General features: G+C 34.4%; 1 protein-coding gene across 37 annotated transcripts in view; it reads right to left on the bottom strand.

Annotated features, from left to right (window-relative positions):
- LOC127835102 (muscleblind-like protein 1) overlaps window positions 1–13,333 on the bottom strand; it is a 305,570-nt gene that overhangs the window by 97,679 nt on the left and 194,558 nt on the right. Inside the window, exon 1 of one of the 37 annotated variants that reach the window (XM_052361375.1) lies at window positions 286–422. The exons of the other annotated variants lie outside the window; for them this stretch is intronic. The gene's annotated coding sequence lies outside the window, so the exon portion shown is untranslated. Of the gene's footprint in view, window positions 1–285; window positions 423–13,333 lie in introns of those variants that run through there. 37 annotated transcript variants of the gene reach the window in all.

The following is a 13,333-nucleotide window of genomic DNA, read 5'->3' as shown; positions in this document are numbered from 1 at the left end:
CAAACATATATTCACTTTTTACTGATCACATAAATCCTTTCAAAATGAACAGTGTTTTAACTCCACTTTAGAAAATACAATCGTGGTTAAAGATTGAATGACAAATCTTAACTGACATTAACCACTTTTCTCTGTGTTTAATCGTTTTGATTTTCTATTCAACTGAAAAATGATTTTAGCCACCATTAAACTTTCTCCTCCTCAAATTATAAAACACGATAAAAAGATTTCCTTCAATATGTCATCCAAGCAAACATAACAAAGCCATAAATAATAAATATTCACCTCTTGTTGAAAGCTCAGATGTACATCCATTACACTACGAATCCGATTTGCATTTGTCAAGAACAAATTTCACTCTGCAATGTATTTTTATTGACGATGTCATTACGATTTCAATTCTCTCCACGGATCACCGAACTCGAACTACCAGTGAGACTGGTTTATGATTTAAGCGCATGGATGTGTCTGCCTTGTTGCAACAATGTTGAAGCTGTTGACTACTACTTGGAAAGTGTTTTTCTAATTTTTGTATCTGCTTTATTTCAACAGAGAGCAATCAACAACATTAACCAATTTATGCCTAGCGTCTAGATAAAATACCTTGGCAAACAGCGTAGACCCAGATGAGACGCCGCATAATGCGGCGTCTCATCAGGGTCTGCTGTGTTTGCTTAACTTAAAGGAATTTCTGTAAGAAATATTCTAAATATAGAAATAAATATACTAGACATACCTAATTTTGGAAATAAATTGATCCAATTTAGAAGGATGGGAGAGTCCATTAGGCATAAATTGGTTAACAGAGCTTTGACAAGAAAAAAACAACTTCAAAATTTGTATGCCCCCGAAGGACGTCATACAGTGATCGCACTGTCATCCATCCGTCCGTCTGTCCGTCACACTTTGCGTTGAGGTTTCGAAAAATGCTCATAACTTCTATGTCGCTTCAGATAGCAATTTCATACTTGGCATGCATGTGTATATGAACAAGGCCTTTCCATACGCACACACATTTTGACAACTGTGACCTTGACCATAGGGTCCGCGTTTAAATTATCTGCATCTAGGTTTGGAAAAAAGCTCATATTTTTTATCAAGCGTTTATAGGGGGCATAGGTCATCCTATGGTGACAGCTCTTGTTCATAGTATGTTTGATAATAATGATGTTGTGGCAATCATTTCAGTCATCAAGGATCATGACAACAGCCATATTACTCAGAGCAGTATTTCATTAAATTTAAAATGCAAGCTTCTGATCACATCAGATTTGATCAGTGTGACATCAAAGCATGTCACAAATCATGGCAAGTACCTACTTCACAATGTGACATTGTTTCATTGCCACCTGGGAATCAAGTTGCTGGTTGATGTTGATGCTGTAGTTGTTGTGTAAAAGGGTGAGGTACAAGAAACACTTATACTACATGTCTTTTTGAGCTAGCTTTTCTAGTTACAAAAGTGTGGTAGCGCATTTACCTTTGGAGGTCCTAAGTTAAGGCATTGCTTTTTTTCTAGATGGGTTATATTGGCGCAAAACGAAAATAGCCCAAATTGTTTACATGACAATGACCTTTCAGATGTCAGGGAAGAAGAAATAATGAATTTCAATAACTCCCTCAGTGTTTTTAGCTTGTAATGTTTCACTATCGCCAAACAAACACCCCCAGTAGCACATGTTCGGTCCAGAAATAATTGTAACAAATGTTATGTGCACATTTCGTTATAATTGGGCAAAAAAGTTACTTCTAGAGTGTTCATAAGTTTTTTACTGTAACTTTATTTGGAACACGGCACCCCCCATGGCGCCCTATTTTTAACGAACATGAAGCCTTTTCAAACTCTGCTGAAACATCAATAGAACAAATATGAGCAAGTCACATAAGGATTTGGAATACATTCTGGAGTGTTAACAAGTTCTTTTTTAATTTGACTTAGTGACCTAGTTTTACGAACCCACGTGACCCAAAAGATGAGCTACAAATTGATGGAAAGTATACAATTGGGAAGGTTTTAAGAGCATTTAATTATACTGCCTTGCTGTATTAATTCATCTTTAATAATGACACCTTACTATTAGCATTTCCATTGGGAATTTATGTCCCTTGTACCCTTCACATTGAGGCCCTAACTTGATTACAGTGGGGCCCTAACTTGATCACATTGATATGCAGTTATTTGTTTAGCTCAGATGATGAAACAAAAATGTATGTTTCTTGCCACTTATCAGTTGGCTGGGGAAAGCATGTAATTAAATGTTACTGGAAATGAAAGTTAAATTGATCTCTTTAGAACTGATAATTTCTTTCAAAAATCTCTACTTCCAAAAAGGCTCAAACAAAACTGCTAACAATACAATATTACCTTAGTCTGAGTTCCAAGATAAATACAGTGTTATACTTTCCCAGTTACTTGTTAAAAAGCACGTTTATTTCTCTATGGAAAACTCAATCAGTAAAACTAATCACACAAATCTGAATATAATAATAATGTTTCCCCAGCAGATAATATGTAACAACATGGCGGCTGCCAATTCTCCTACCACATCACCACCAGTCCCAATAAATTATCAGTCAAGATTTTAAGGAATGCCATTTTAAAATCACAAAACTATTCTCCCAAGCAATGCAATCTCCCGTGAAAAGATGTAATTGTTTATCCATTCAACAGTTAAAAGTTACACAGAGCACATGTCCTGCATTAATTGCCAATAAACAAACCAAACAAAGCCATCAGCATGACACATACTTCTTTTTCATTTTAACGGATTTTCATTTTTAATATGTCTGACACATGGCTGGCCATCGATTCATTTGGCTAATTTCCTCTTGACATCCAAACAATTCCAAGTCTCATAGTATCCTAAAACATATGATTGCTTGCAGGGAAATCAAGAATTCAAAAGGCTTTAAATTGATTATGGAACAACCTGCAATGTATTTGACTGCTCTGCAACTGTACATGTTAACCCTTTTCATGCTGGGAAATTTGTCGTCTGCTAAAATGTCTTCTGCTGAATTTCTAAAATTAGCATTTTCTTCGATTTTTTTCAAAGAACACTATCAGAATAGCAAACAGTTTGGATCCTGATGAGACGCCACGTTCTGTGGCGTCTCATCTGGATCCAAACTGTTTTCAAAGGCCTTTAAAATTCGGTTCCAGCACTGTAAGGGTTAACCCTTTACCACTTAAATACGTATTTTCATGCATTTGTAGTCCCTTAGAAAGTTACATTTAATTAAATACCTTTCTTAATATATTCAAATGTTACAGTCTTCATTTGCAATCCTTAGATACTGATGAGCAGCAAACAGCATAAAACAGGTGAACAGTCTGCAAGTTACTCTCGGTTTTATGCTGTTTGCTCATAGCCATTTCCACTTCGGCTCTGAGTGGGAAAGGGTTAACCTAGAAATGAATCACTTTATGAAGAATTCACTCAACTTTGGATTGAGTTGAACTGAAATTTGATTTTGACTGTTTGCAATGACAACCTACTAGTTTCAACACTACTCTGAGATAAAATAAACTGATCTAAAAGTGTAAAGTCTGATCTAAAATTGAATTGAATTGAATTGACTGATCTGAAATTGATTTGAATCATTCAGAATTCAATTGACTGGTCTGAAATCGAATAAACTGATCTGAAATTCAATAGACTAGTTTGGACTTAATTTGACTGATCTTAAATAAAACATACTTGTCTGAAATCAAATAGTCTTATGTGGAATTTTAACTCTTTCAGTGCAGGAACAGAATTTTGAAGGCCTTTGCAAACAGTTTGGATCCAGATGAGACGCCACAGAACGTGGCGTCTCATCAGGATCCAAACTGTTTGCTTTTCAGATAGTATTCTTTGAAAATAATCGAAGAAAATGCTAATTTTAGAAATTGAGCAGACGACATTTTAGCAGACAACAAATTTCCCAGCATGCAAAGGGTTAAGCACGGAATGATATAGAATGTAATCAAAAGTACTGGAATTGAATTGGCTCATCAGAATAGAAATAAATTGGTCAGGAGTAAAATGATCTGATATTGAAATGAATGATCTTGGACTTAATTCAATGTTGAATTTAGAATTTAATTTGTTTAATTTAGTTTGTTTGGTAATACACAACCATACTGAAACGCCATTTGTTACACAATTATTTTTCTCTATTATAATTCACCGGAACTGGATTTTAATCAACTAAGTTAAAGTCATATTTGTGTAGCCAACTGAGTTGGAAAGGAAAAATGACCAGCCATTTAATTTACGGATCTGCAATTTGATCAGAAGATTTTGCATTCAATTTTATAGAATGGAAATTACATGTTTAATTAAGTGGAACAGAGCGTTATGAAATCCAATTAATCTTCAAAAAAGATTGAATGAACCAATTATAAATTAAATGTCATAAATAAGGAATCAAATTAACTGAAATGGAAATTATTTATATCAATAATTCATATCATACAAATGGTTCATGTGTATTATTATGCTGTTATATTTTATATTGTATCATCCTTACAAATATTTTATCAGTCATATGATAGCAAAGCAGCCTTTCTTTTACAGTGGGCTGTCTGCGGTGGGCTGTCTGCGGACTAACATAATCCACCTGTGTGCTGTACTATTCTCCATTCTTCCTAATAAATCAAAGCCAAAAGCGATAAAAGTGTCATGAAAAAAGCAACACTTTTTTAAACTGGCAGTTGATTTTAAAGTGGATTTAAGGCTGAGCTTTACCATTGCTATTCAAAGTTGCTTTTTGTCAGAACCGCAAGCTCTTTCTGTCAAAATTAATCAAGTTCAAGATAAGGCAAACATGGAAGCCAATACCCACAATTGTAAATAACACCAAACATGTCTCCCTCAAATGATGGTATTACGTTTATCAAAAGAAAGACACATTTGGATCAGACAAGTATTCTAGCCCTTTGCATGCTGGGAAATTTGTTGTCTGCTACAATGTCGTCTGCTGAATTTCTTAAATTAGCATTTTCTTTGATTTTTTTCAAAGAATACTATCAGAATAGCAAACAGTTTGGATCCAGATGGGACGCCACGTTCTGTGGCGTCTCATCTGGATCCAAACTGTTTGCAAAGGCCTTCAAAATTCGGTTCCCGCACTGAAAGGGCTAGGAAAGCTTTATAATGGTCCAAAAATGGCATACAATATCAAAGCACCTTGATCATGATGAAGATAATTTACAGAGATAGACCTGTCAAGAATGCCTATTTTAAGTAATGGTTAGACACATTTTAAAGCATATATTTTATATATTTATGATTTGACCTTTAATAATGACCTTGATCTTCACTTCTTCGACACAACAGCTCCTCTCGCCAGTCGTCACTTGTCATACAGAAATCAATCAATGCTGGACAAAGAAGTGCTCCAGTCACAATGTCCATGACACATTTCTCATTTTAGACCTCAGACCTTGACCTTTTGCCCTTGGGAGTTGGTTTTAGCAAATAACACACTGTCTAATTAAGTGAAACTCCATTACAGCATCAGTAACCTTAAATGGCCTTAAATTGTTACCTAGGCATTAGATATTAGCAATTGTTCTTGCCAGCCATGCCAGCCATGCCTCTTTATCATAATGTTTTATTCCTCAATTTATTACTGAATAAAAAATTGCTCACAACTGATACCATTATGTTAATATCCAAAAACAGTGATTTTTTTTGCTTTTATTAGTTACAGCCTGTGCCATTTGAATTGGGAAAATTAGCGCGATAAACCATGAAATTGGGAAAAATAGCGCGATAAACCATGAAATTGGGGAAAATTAAACATTATAAATATGATTCAAATAAACAGACTTGTTTTTAAGTGCATGTTCAGGGGTTTTTCTAGCCATTTTGGGAAAAGGAGTCCAAATAGGGATTTTTAATCGATAAAAGTGGCAAATTTGGGAATTATTTATCAAAAAAAAGGACTAAATTAAAGTAATATATTTTGCAGGATGTCATAAGAGACTTCTTTCTTAAAAAAAAAAAAAAAAATTGTTGAAATTGGGCTTTTTTGGGGAAAATTTTGGTCAGATTTTTGGAAAAAAATAATTTATTCTTGTGATTGGGAAGCAGCAGAATTTTGGCTGTAATTTTGACCAAAAAATATCACTGAAAAAGGAATTGAAATGACAACAGCATTATCTGCTGTGTTAACATCTTTGACGCCCTATAGACTAGCCCTTACTAATTGTTCATAATGATGATAAATTAATCTTGTTTAAAGGATATTTCCTCCTTTTCAATTAGACAAGAGAATAGACATGTTGGCATCAGAAATTACATTGCCCACATTGGCCAATCAACACTGATTAGGAAGTGTTGGAAATCATCAATACTGCAATTTAACAATAAAGCTGCCACAACAACCTATGGAAAACAATGTTAACCCTTTAAAAATGCTTCAGACTTAAATAATGAGGCTTCACAAGAATAAATATATGTATACTAGGTTACATGCCACACTGTTTACATTAAACTCTCATGTTGGTGCATGGAAACTATAGAGTATTCTTGCATTTGCAACATTCATTAATCATTCATGGAAATGTAAGCAGTATTTTAAAGTATCCATGAACAGCAAATTATAATAAAGAAAGCCACATTAACAGAACTTCAGCATTGGCATGGCTGACAAGGCATCCACATTTGGGTTAATACAAAGCATTGATTAAGTGCAAATTTGGGCTAATACAAAACAAGTGCAACATTCCAAACTTCAAATATAATGACCAAACCAACAAGAGTAAATAATTTTAATACAACAGTATATCATATGTGTGTAGCTCACATTTTAGTCCAGGTTCCTAAAGCAAAATTGCTCGTCTCAGTCGTAAATTAATGTCAATTTATTATGCTATACCATTCTCTTAAGCAAAACAAAAACTATATTAAACAATATTATAATGTTCACAGTCTATAGATTTTCAATCCACAGGGATATTACCATGTCACAAAATCAATCTGCTACAATACAATAACACATGATCATAAAATCACCTAAGCAACACTTTTCCAAAGCTTTTTGTTGCACAATTTGTTTATACTAAATTTTGTTGATATTGAATGCCATAGGCTGAACAATCCTCCAAAAACATTATTTGAGCTTTGCACTAATTGTACGACTCTGAACATTTCTGACAGAAAGCAGGCATTAATAAGGATCATCTAGACATGGACACATCATTCCTGATAGTCTTCAACACATGTTTCAGGCTTCGTTGTTATTTCACAAAATCCTCTAAAACTCTAAAACTATATTGCATCAATCACTGAATCCCTGAGGAACAGTCTAAAATATTTCCGTTGTCCCAAATGTGGCTGTCATTAAGCAAACCCTCCTGTATAGCATTGGTCTACTTCTACTGTATTGTATTCTCTTCGAATATGCTAAAATAGGTCTTCTGACACAATTAACATAATCATCTGAATCTCTGGGATGCTGAGGTTGTACTTTGTTCCAAATGTCTATCACAATTTTAAAATACCCTTTCTAAATATATTTGACTATTCATTATTCATCTCCTGTGCCAAGAAGACATCTAACACAGTTGTCTGAAACTGACTTCCATAGAAATTTGCATGATGTTCTTAGTTTTGCATTTGCATCTAATTTAACAAATACTTCACCAGACAATACTTGCAAGTATAGCAATCATTATTATTGGTTGATAATTCAGTGTAAAGACTTAGTGTTAATGATTTAAATTATTTTAATCATTTTAATGATTATTAAATCTAATGGATTAACTTCCAATCATTCGACAAACACAAAGCCCTCAGCAATGTATGAGGGATCTATATTCACCTACCAATTATTTAATTGACATTTACCTTTTTAATTTCTCTTCCTAAATACAAATAAAACTTTTCTTCAGATGTGTTATGATTTCGGATGAATGCAAGAGTAAGCAAAATTGAAGTACAGTATTCGTTTCATTTGACACAAATGCCTTATTGAAAGTGAATCCCTTAATTTTCTGATAAACATTGAAGTAAAAGTCTGGTATTTTTGTATTAATGATGTCATCAATTAAGATTATCTCTAAAGCAGAAAGTATTTGAATGATTGGAGAAATTGAGATAAATGTGCATCTTTATTTAAAATTAATGCTTTTTTAAATGTGTAAAATAAAAGCTTTTAAATAAAATGGGTAATAAACAAATAAACCAATTGACATGATTATTGTCAAATTCATATAATTTAATTGGAATAAAACATTGCTGAATTTCAGGAATGTAAGCAGTCAAAAATAACACTTCTACATTTACGTCACATCATCCTCATGGAAAATGTGGTCTTAACTTTTCGCTGAATAAACAATCCCTAGAGAAGAAAACGTTTAAATCTTTACATGTGATGAAAGAATCAATGCCACACAACATACCGTAATTTCTCTAAGTTTTCAGACACTCTTAAGTTTTCGGACACTTAAGTTTTCAGACACCCTTTTTTTAGCAAAATAATTATTTTTGTGACTCTTTATTTTCTTGACATACGGGTTTCGTCCATAATTAATGTCTCTTAATTTTCAGACAGTATATTTTACCGCACTATCGGTTCTGTTTTTGCTTATCTTGTGACACTTCGATCACTTGGATTTTTACATCCCGATTAAGGTCATAAAACCTGGCAGATGCATGCCTGAGGGCCATGGACCATTGTCTCTAAATTTTCGGACACTGATATTTTTGAATATTTTTATGTCCCCCCTGAGTCTGTTGGTTTGTTGATTTGCGTCAAACTTTAACATTTACCATAACTTTTGCAATATTGAAGATCACAACTTCATATTTGGCATGCATGTGTTTCTCATGGAGCTACAAATTTTGAGTGGTGAAAGGTCAAGGTCATCCATCAAGGTCAAAGGTAATATATGACATAGTGTTTCACAAACACATCTTGTTTGTGTTTCGGACAAAAAAAAAAAATATTTTAAGCTTCCGAAAACTTAAGAGTAATTATGGTAGGAGAAAAAGTTTTAAGTTGCTGACTTTTAGCTACTAAAAACATATTTTAAAACAGGTCACATTTATTATAACAAGATTTTGAACAAACAAAACTAGAGCTTTGTCACAGACATGACGAATACTCCCACATGCCGCATTGACACAGAATATTTTGCATGTTGTCTTTTAAAAAAACAGCGGACACCATGCTCAATATTTAAAACGCACTAAGTGACCTCGTGACCTGGTTTTTGACCCTGCATGGCCCATGTTTTAACTTGACCTACACATCATCTAGATACAACGTCTGACCAAGTGTGTTGAAGATCGGATGAAAACTACTTGAATTAGAGAGCAGACACCATCCTGAATGTGTAAAACCTACTAAGTGACCCAGTGACCTAGTTTTTGACCCGGCATGACCAATATTCGAACTTGACCTAGATGTCATCGAGATTCAACTTCTGACCAAGTTTGGTGAAGCTCTGATGAAAACTACTTGAATTAGAGAGCGGACAACATGCTGAATGTTTAAAACGCACTAAGTAACCCCGTGACCTAGTTTTTTGACCCGGCAAGGCCCATGTTCGAACTTGGCCTTGACATCATGTAGATACAACTTCTGACCAAGTTTTGTGAAGATTGGATGAAAACTACTTGAATTAGAGAGCGGACACGGACCGACAGACAGACAGACAGACAGACTCTGACCGACAGACAAGCTCACTCCTATATACCCCCCTAAACTTTGTTTAGTGGGGGTATAACTATGCTTCCATGAGTGTAAACATATACCAGCATGTAAACAAGAAACCGTCGGAGACAGGTGAATTATGCTCCCCAAAGGATTTTTGGTCACAATATTGCACTTAATATTCAGATAAAAGGAAACGTCTCGAGGGCACATTAGTTGGGGGGACAATAATTTTTTTATAGAAAATTTCAAAGGGCCATAACTCTGTGAAAAATCATCCAACCAGAACCCGCTGATAATATGCACATCTCCTCTTGGTAGTAAAGCTTCCCATAAAGTTTTATTGAATTCCGGTCATTTGTTGCTGAGAAATAGCCCAGACAAAAATTGTGCACGGACGGACAGACGAAGCGGCGAATATAATATATGTTCCCCCCAAAAGAGCATAAAAACACTATACATGATTTGGTGACATTTAATTGCACTCATGTTCTTGCATTTGCCAATGTACTTTAAAGGGCATATGACTCCTTATGATGCTAATTAACCCAACATTAAGATCTATTTTTAGTTACAAGACCTCATTGCAATACACTTAGATGAACAACATCAGTAGCAATTCTTAGAAACAACCTGTGCTTATAAGAATACACTGGAATTCCAAAATGATTTTTTGTGTTTAGTTTTCCAGAATTTCATGAATTGCATGGTACAAGTGTACAGACATCAACATATTTAGTCTTTTAGCATCTTCACAATATAAGTGACCCTTGCTCTGGTAAAACAGGGCTTAATGTATGTGCGTCAAGAGTCGTCAACAATTTAAGGAATAACACTTTCCTCCTTATTTAAGGCTGGATTTTTGTTTACAAGAGGACTTCCTTCACAGAAAAAGTGTTGTCCTGATTAGCCTGCGCAGACTGCAAAGGCTAATCTGGGACACTATAACCCATATGCATTAAGCCCCATTTTCCGGAGTGAGCCTTAAGATTGATGCATGCTAGTTGGATGAGGAATACTCACTTTCATCTAAAGAATAAACACAAACCATAAATAAAACAGGCTTATTCCAGGACAGTAGACAGGATTATTTGCGTATTGATCAACACGCAACAGCTGACGTTTCCGTCACAAAAGTGACCCAGCAACTACAAAGAAAATCCTTTAATCTTATTTTCCACATTCTGATTGGATTTATCATGCTCTGAATATAAATTCATGGCTTTGCTTGAATCTACGTATCACTTCCTTTGGATGGTCATACAGAAAAGCCGATCGTCTGTTTATGTGACCAATGAATCGAATTCAAACACCCAACCCTATCGATTTTCTAAACTTTATTAGATAATACAGAGAAATCAGAAATTAGTTGGGCTTTCATAAATTAGTTGGACTTTTAGAAATGTACTTCTAGTAAAGAGTGCTTTATATGATTGAAATATTTTTCAACCTGTTGGTTCATTGATGCTGATAAATTATGGTATCCATATACATCATAACAATATACAGACTGCAACATACAGACACCTAGTATAAGTACATTAATGACATCTATCTTTTTTATGATTAAACACCACTTTAAAACTATCAAACAGTTTGCCTGTTTTTAGATTCTCAGACCGCAGCAAGGTCAAGGTCACTTGTAAGGTCGACACAACTGTGACCAAAGCCATTCCCGACGGCATGGCAAAGGTTAAGTGAGAGGGACAGGCTCAAGAAAGTGTGGCAAATGAGAAGTTATGAAGCAGCCACTTGGAATGATAATTACGCATTCCAGTCACATGTTCCCAGCTGTGACCAGGACCATTGCCAAACAGGAAGTGAGATGTGCACCATCTTTATGCCCAACACTTCAACATGGAATGTGACAGTTCAACCTTCTCACAGTACCAATTAGTGTTCATTATGAGTAAAATATCATGGATAATAATATGATAATAAATTATGAAATTTTATGCTTGGTTATTTTAAATCACAAGTGCTTTTGAAAAAGAATTATATTTTAAACAATCACTCTATGCAATTGTTATTGAGGTTTCCATCACATTGTGACTAATTTTCAAATAAGGAGCAAAAATCCACCTCATTCCCCATGCCAAAAAGTATATATTTTTTCCAAATGACTGCCTAAAATTCCTAGTTAAAGGTGTCCTAAAGTTGTGTTATTTATTGATAAATCAAAACATTTAGTTCATCTTCATATCCAGATGAAACCCTTGACAAATATGATGTTACTAATACTTATTCTCAATTGTAAAGCATTTGGAAGCCAAAAAAATAAAAAACTGAATTTCTTAATTAATATTTAAGTAGAAAAGACAGGTCATTTCCCAGTCCCAAAATGGTGAAGAAAAATATATTAACAATATTTGTGAGACCTTTTTGTATTCATTAACATTCTGAAGTTCTTCTACCACATTGACATTTAGACCTAGAATTTATGTTGTAATTATTATTTGAATCGCAAAATACTTAAAATGATTATGAAACATGGAATAAATGAACACTGCAACTTCTGTATTCAACTCTTCAAACAATATAATCAAATTTGCCATGGAATCATGTCGCTATTACCCTAACTACTAGTGGCACAATATAGGACATCTCAGAGACTTCATGGAAAGTTTTAAGTCATCCCTCTTGGCCTAACAAATGGTTTCAATTCTTAAATGTCTGTGCAGTTTAATTTTAAAATTGTCTAATGATTCATTTGCTCATAACATAAAAAAATTATTAATATTCATGAAAACAAAGTATTTATCTCAAAACATTGTCTTATTTTTGTCAGCATCCAAAATTGATGACTTTGTATTCATCACCAAAACCAAAATTCACACTTTCAAGTGTTTACCTAACAAAGCAGACAGAAATTACTGATGCATACATTGTTAATAAATGACATGTGTTTGACACATTTTGCCATAACTAGTGAGTTTAATCTGAAATCTTGTTAAATGGCTTTATAATGGTTTCATATTCACATTAGCTGCAGCTGCAACCACTTTTCAAACTCCACTCACTGCACACACAAAAATAGCCAGGGATGTAGCAAAATAGTTCATAGTTTATCAGGTTCACAAAATTGATGTGAGCCAATGGTACAAATACTAAACAATTTTGTGACTAAATATATTCATGATACACATGCATGCTAAATATCAAGTTGCTATCTTCAATAATGCAAAAGTTATTGCAAAGCTTTAACCAATGTTAAAGTTTTGGGACACACACAATCAATGAATGAATTAATGAATGACAGACAGACAGGCCAAATACAAAATGCCCCCCCCCCCCGATCTTTCGCGGGGGGGGGGGGGGGGGGAATGGGGGGGGGGCATAGAAATATGTAACAATAATGTGCATCCTCTTCTAACTCTTTTATAATTTTATAGCTACCCCTGCGAAATGTTGTTCTGCAGTTCACGAATAATTCGTGAACAGTTAATGAACTGTTCGTGAACTGAGTTCATGAACTGTTCACGAATAGTTCGTGAACAGAAAATGAGCCACGTCTGTGAAAAGTTCTTGAAATTTTAGTTCATGAACTGTTCATGAACACTAATGGCATGAAGTGTTCATGAAATATTCTTGAAACCTAATGGCATGAAGTGTTCATGAACTATTCTTGAACCCTTATGGCATGAAGTGTTCATGAACTATTCTTGAACCCGTGTGGCATGAA

The sequence above is a fragment of the Dreissena polymorpha genome, chromosome 6, assembly GCF_020536995.1.
Source record: "Dreissena polymorpha isolate Duluth1 chromosome 6, UMN_Dpol_1.0, whole genome shotgun sequence".
NCBI lineage: Eukaryota > Metazoa > Mollusca > Bivalvia > Myida > Dreissenidae > Dreissena > Dreissena polymorpha.
The sequence above is the reverse complement of the archived record's forward strand: the minus strand, read 5'-3'. Positions and strand labels throughout refer to the sequence as shown.